At 38.7% G+C, this 6,421-nt stretch overlaps 1 protein-coding gene across 2 annotated transcripts in view; it reads right to left on the minus strand.

Moving 5' to 3' along the window:
• Acsl4 (acyl-CoA synthetase long chain family member 4) overlaps positions 1 to 6,025 on the minus strand; it is a 97,335-nt gene extending 91,310 nt beyond the window's left edge. The window contains exon 1 of one of the 2 annotated variants that reach the window (XM_004861442.3): positions 5,739 to 6,025. The gene's annotated coding sequence lies outside the window, so the exon portion shown is untranslated. The remainder of the gene's footprint in view (positions 1 to 5,738) is intronic. The other variant, XM_004861443.4, reaches the window with a different exon arrangement.
• Between the last annotated feature and the right edge of the window lie 396 nt (positions 6,026 to 6,421).

Raw genomic sequence — 6,421 nt, forward strand, 5'->3', positions numbered from 1 at the left:
CTTACATGTTTTAAACATATCCTTAATTTAGTTGTGTGTGATGGAAGGTAAGGGTCTATTTCCTTCCAAATGTTTAGCCCACTATCCTCTTTCCATTTTGATTCTCAACATCACACTTAAAGATTTAAAAGAACTAAAATATCAACTTACAAAAGAAGGAAGTTATGCAAACAAAATAATAATCAACAATCTAAGTGCAGTTTGATAGCCTCAAACTACCATGCATTTAAAGATCAAGTAGCAGTTTCATGAGCATAAAGGTTTCAATGCCTGGTTTATCATTACCATTCTGGCTTATGTGATCATTGAAAGATTGACTGCATAGGCCTCTATCTAAATCTTAGAAGTTGAGTTGACACACCCATAGATTACAGTCAGATAGAAATAACTCTCACTTCAATAACAACAAACATCAACCTTTCCAACTCTATGCAAGCCTTAGTACAGCTGCTTGTCAAGAAAAGGAATGGGTCTTCTGAACCACAATATCCATGGAAATGTAAACAAAAGGCATAAAAAAACTACTGTAAAATCTGCTAAATTTCCTTTATTGTATAGAAAAACTATAATTTATAATGTTGCCTTTTTATCAGCACTGGGATTGAACCCAAGGTCTTCATACTGAGCTACATCTTCAGCCCTTTTTAATTTGAGACAAAATTCTTGCTAAACTGCCCAGGCTGAGTAAGAATTTATAATCTTTCTGTCTCAGCCTTCCAGAGTGCTGGGATCATAGGCATGCACCATCATGCCAGCTTATAAGGTTGCCACATCTCTGGGTCCATCAAACTCCCCCCCCACACACACACACACTAGGGATTGAATACAGGACCTTGTGCTTCTCAGGCAGGCACAGCACTGCTGAGCTACATCCCCAGCTCATCAAACTATTTTAATAAAGGTCCAGAGAATAAATAGATTTAGCAAGTTATAAGGTCTGTTTCAACTCTGCTGTTCAGCAAAACAATACATAATTGAGTGGATATGGCTGTGTTCCAACTTAAGTTTATTTACAAAACCAGGTGTTAGGCAGGTGTTGGCCACAGGGAGTATTTTTCTTGCCCCTGTCTTACACTGATGGTTGATCTTTTTCAAATAGGAATCCACTACTCTAATTGCACACTTATTTGAGCAAATATATATGGTAACAACAAAGGGTCAAGTGAAAACTTCAGTACCACTTTGCAAAAATGAATATTCTCCCACTTAATTACTAACCTTTTCCTATAAGTTCTATTGCTAACATGAAACACATTTTTTTAAAGAGATAAAATTATAAACATCACTTGAAGCTAGTATTTATCTTTAAAAACAGTTAAAATGAATTTTAAGTAGCTACAAGAAAAACAAAAGATACAATCTGGACAGATTTAAAATCTTTTATTCATTATTCTGATATAGTGAGTAGAAAAAGGCTATCAAGTACATGGTTCATAACTATGCTACTCAAACTGCAGAAGTAGACTTTCAGAGTACCTTTAAATTAGAGCATAAATTTGTTCTCTAGATTACTTACCAAAATCTTTGACTGAAAATCTATACAGTTTTGCCAAAATATTTTAAATTTAGAAAGTGAAACCAAAACATCCTTGGCACAACACATTATTTCATTTTAAAGTACAGGTTTTTATGTTGCATTTGACAACATAGTGAGGTAATCATTATATTTTTAAGGCATAAAATGATAGCAGCCATTTTAGTACAGTTAGAGAATGTGCAAATATGTCTTCACATGCTAAACTCAAGGCTACTTGTTTAGAGAATATATTTGAGCTCCAAGATTGTTGAAAGAGAAAATGCTCACATTGCTTATAAAAACAATGGGTATTATAAAAAACAGAAAGAAAGAAAATTAAATAACAAATCTATATAAAAAATCTTCACACCAAAAGCATATTCCATAAAAGAAATTAATAAACTGGACATCATTCAAATTAAAGACTTTTGTTCTGCAAAACTTCCTGTGAAAAAGTTGGATGGAAAGACAAACTACAGACTAAAAGAATATGCTTTCAAACCACATATCAAACAAAGGATCAGTATATAAACATATCAAGAACTCTCATATACTGCTAATGGAAATGGAAAATAGTACAGTCACTGTGGAAAACACTTGGGCAGTTCCTTAGAACATGAAACAAGCAGTTATTATAAAACCCAGAAATTGTACTCTTGGGCAATTATCCCAGAGAAATGGAAATTGATGCTCATATAAAAACTTGTACATAAATGTTCACAGGAGCTTTATTTATAATCGGGACAGAACCAAAACAAATGAAAACCTGGAAACAGCAGATGTCCTTTGATAAGTGAATAGTTAAACATAGTATATCTATACCATGGAATACTATTCAGCAATGAAAACGAACAAACTACTGACAAAGGATACATCCCATGCATGAATCTTCAGGAATTATGTCAAGTGAAAAAAGCTAATCTCAAAAGGACAAATGAGTACATTTCTGTAATATTTTTGAAATGACAAAGTAATACATGTAAAATAGATCTTTGGTTGCCAGGGTTCAGGTAAGGAGGGAAATGGCTATGAATATAAAAGGCAACATATGGGATCCCTGTGGTGATTTAACTGTTCTGTAACTTGCCTGTGGTAATCACACAAACCTACACATGCTAACATTACACAGAACTAAATATACATTCACAAACTAGTGCATGCTAAAACTGGTAAAATCTGTGTGAGGAGGAATTCCTTGGTTCTGTTCCTATACTCTCTGTATGTGTGATTGGTGGAGCAGATAAAGGATACTACTTCTTACAAACTTTGACAATCTTAAAATTCATCTCAAAACTCTCAAAATTCAAAGTCAATGAGAAATGAAAAATAAGTATATAAACCACTCAGGAGTAGAAAAACAAAGCTTTCATTTTTGCAAAGGGCTCAGCAATCAAAGTTCAAAGAAGTAGAAAAAAGTAATGCTGGAAAAATTCTATAAGCTACAATTAATATTACTATCTTCTCCTACCTTATGGAGCCTTAATTTCCCCAAGATTTTATGTCCCTGATTTGGTTGCTGTTTTGCATTAAAAAAAACCCTGTACATACATCTGTCTCTCTAACAACCCAAGCACAACCCAGACTATAAGACTCATCAAATAGAGACTGTCTTCTTAACTAACATATCCTGAGGGCCTGGCACAAAATAAATGACAGATGGAGGAACAAGATAGTTTAATGAATGAATAAATAGAACAAATGAGATGTATGCATATTCTTGTAAAGTTCCTAGTCAATTACAAGGCAGTATGTACACATTCCCTTATAAATTTCTAAAACCCACGAACATTTTAAAACAAGTCACACACACACACACACACACACACACACACACACACGGGCTTAAGTATTAGCATGGTTTCTCTTACATGAGAAAGGGAAAGCATAAATAAAGAGCAAAATAAAAGACAGATAATAGGAAACAAGGAAATAGATGTTTTGCAAATGGTAAGGAGATCAAGAGATGGAGAAAAGAGGGAATGGGGAGGGGGGAAGGGGGAAGGAGATATAAAAAGAACTAAGATGTGTTATGTGCAACTCCCCATAATAAATGTAATCATTACGTACTGCAAATATGTGCTAATAAACATTTTAAAATAAATACATAAAATAATAATCACAAAATAAATAAAATCAACGTGGTATACAAACATTTTACGCGTAACCAGAAGTTAACAATATAGTAATTGCTGGCTTTCAAAAAATTATTTTTACATCCCTTTCCCCTCCTCTCCCTTATTTTATAGACTCTCACATGTAACTCATTAAGGATGAATTAATAACTAAGTATATATAAATTAAATTAAACTAATATATGCAGACCTTTGAGAAGAACATTCTAAATAACTGGTATAATAGATTTATGACACAGTCTTAATGCAAAATGCATTATATACATATGCATGTATATTACATATAATATATCCATCATAGCTATTCAGTTATAAGAATATTGAATTCAACTTGGGAACCTGCAGATCATTCTGCCAACCATGAAGACATTTCATTTACAGATATGAAAACCAAAAAAAGCAAAGTGACCTTTTCAAGGGGTTATACATCTAGCTAGAGCTGAGATGGGAACCTGAGCCTCTCAGTGTACCAATTCATTTCTCTTCTCACTGAACTAGGCAAGACAGTTCTTTCTTCACCCATGTCATCCCAACCTAAAATACTGAAACAAAAATCTTAATCTGAACCACATGTTTTATAAATAGGTTTAAAAAACGCCACCAAACTAAATTTACCCAAAATGTAATTGTCTCATTATACCTTCCATGGATTTTCAGATGTTAAATTACTTCTGATATCAGGACAATAAGGAACTTTATTCTAAGGTGCAGGTATACTGACAGTTTAATGTTTTATCCCCCATTTAAAGTACAGAGAGTGTTAATTTTAACAAGAGTCTTACATGCTTTTTAGCTTTAGCAGCTTCAATCAAAAGATGAGCTGTTTTACAATTTAAGGAAGAGGCCTTACACTTTTATAATCTTGATTGATATGCTTATTGGAAATACTGTAATAGACTCTCCAGTCACTGCTTTATGTATCAAGAATATCTAAAGCTCTTTCTTATTAGAGGCAAAATAAAAAATGAAAGTGGCAAGCAATGATGGAAAACAGGGCTTTCATCAGCTTAAATCTTTATGTAGCCACATGGTACTAAACATGAATATAGAGGTCCAAGAATAACACTGAAAGGAACCTTAGTTATGCTCCAGCCCAACATCCCTACTTTTACAGAAGAGGAAACTGAGCAATTGATTAAACCATAACCATTAAAGCAAACTGCTTACTTTTTCAAAGGGATTAATTTAAATGCCATTTTACCCTTACTCTGCATCTCACTGTTCCTCAGAGACAGGACTGACTTTTTTTATGGTGAAAAGAGCTAATGCATCAAATTAATTTCAAGAGGGTGAAAAAAAATGCCTTTGAAGGAGACGTTGAGGTGAAAAAGAGTGACGTCTTATTTCAAATATGTAACCCCTTGATGGGGTTAGGCAATGAATCATATTCTCCTAGGTTTTTGTACAGACATCTGCCAGAATTCTTTAGGGTACTCACATGAGAGGAAGAGGAAGTGAATAAAGCTAATACGAAATACACAGCATCCACTGAAGGCAGAGATGTAGACAGAAGGAACGGTTTGGGGGAAGTATGCGTCTGCTAGAATCCAGATGTTTTCTAACACACCTAAAGGTATGGATGGTAAGGATATATAACAAGCCAGGACACTCCTCAAATTAGAGAAAGCAGATGGTTCCAGAGCCAGAGAGACACTCCTAGTTCTCAGTTGTAGAGTGACCAGGAGGGGACAAAATGGAGCTGAGGTCTAGGGGAGTCCTAAAGGTCGTCTGGAGGTCTCCTAAACATCTGATGTGTTCCTCTCAAAAGGGACAAGGCAAAAACCTAGTACCCGATCAAGAAGACGACTTCTGGCCTCCGGGTATGGTAAGAGGTGGGAAGAGCCAGGCCAGGTTCTCGCGGGCTCCAGACTATATTAAAAGAGAAGATAGTGCCCGCAGGAATCGCCTTGGCCTCAGATAAGCCTGGCGGGTAGATCCGCCAAGCTCAAGAAGAAAGCGATCAGATACGGGGAACCGGAATGCCCACCCTGCTTCCTCGAGGCTCAGGTGAGGTGCACTAAGCCGGCAGTCTGGGCCCCGAGACCCACAGGGGAGGGATGCTAGCAGCCTTCTCAGCTGGAGTTACTCACCGAAGGTGCTGCCCACCGCGTCTTCGCAGCCGGCCGGCGCCTCGCCCCCCGGGAAGCTCACGGAAAGAAGCCGCGTGTCCGCTAGCGCCAGGGTAAGGAGGGGCACGCCACAGAGGCCAGAAAAAAGCCGCAGCGGCGCGCGCACACCCGAAAGGCCGACGGGGGCGGGGCGCGGCGCGAGCCCGGAAAAGACCCGCCCGGAGGGGCGGGCGGAGCGGGGGAGTGCGGTGGTGTGGCTTAGCCGGCCAAATCGCTGGCTGCCGGCGGCTCGGCCCACCCACGCGCCCGTCCCCGCCCCTTCGGGACGTCAGCCTAAAAGGTGGGGCCGACCCGGGTCCCAGCTGCTTGAGACGGGTGCTGCGGTGCAGCGGAGGCGGCTAACGGCTCCCAGTGAGTTGCCGCTGCCTCCTGACTTGCTGGCAGGGCTGCCAAGAGTGTCTCAGAAGGGCCCTCCGCCGAATTGTAGAGAGATGTAGACCCCGCCTGCTTCCCAGGACTCCACCCTAGGATGAAAGGTCCCCTGAGGTCATCTTCCAGCTGCCTTTTAAAGATATTCATCTTAGGTCTTGCTCAGTGAATGCGTCCTGCTCCTGGAATCCTGAGCTCATGCTCCTTGTCCGTTTGTCTTGCCTAGCACTGTATTAAGGTCTCCATTCACTCCCGCTCGTGAAATATCACAAGAA

The sequence above is a fragment of the Heterocephalus glaber genome, unplaced genomic scaffold, assembly GCF_053883595.1.
Source record: "Heterocephalus glaber isolate CG9 unplaced genomic scaffold, H.glaber_assembly_v1.0 deba00001613, whole genome shotgun sequence".
NCBI classification, from domain to species: domain Eukaryota; kingdom Metazoa; phylum Chordata; class Mammalia; order Rodentia; family Bathyergidae; genus Heterocephalus; species Heterocephalus glaber.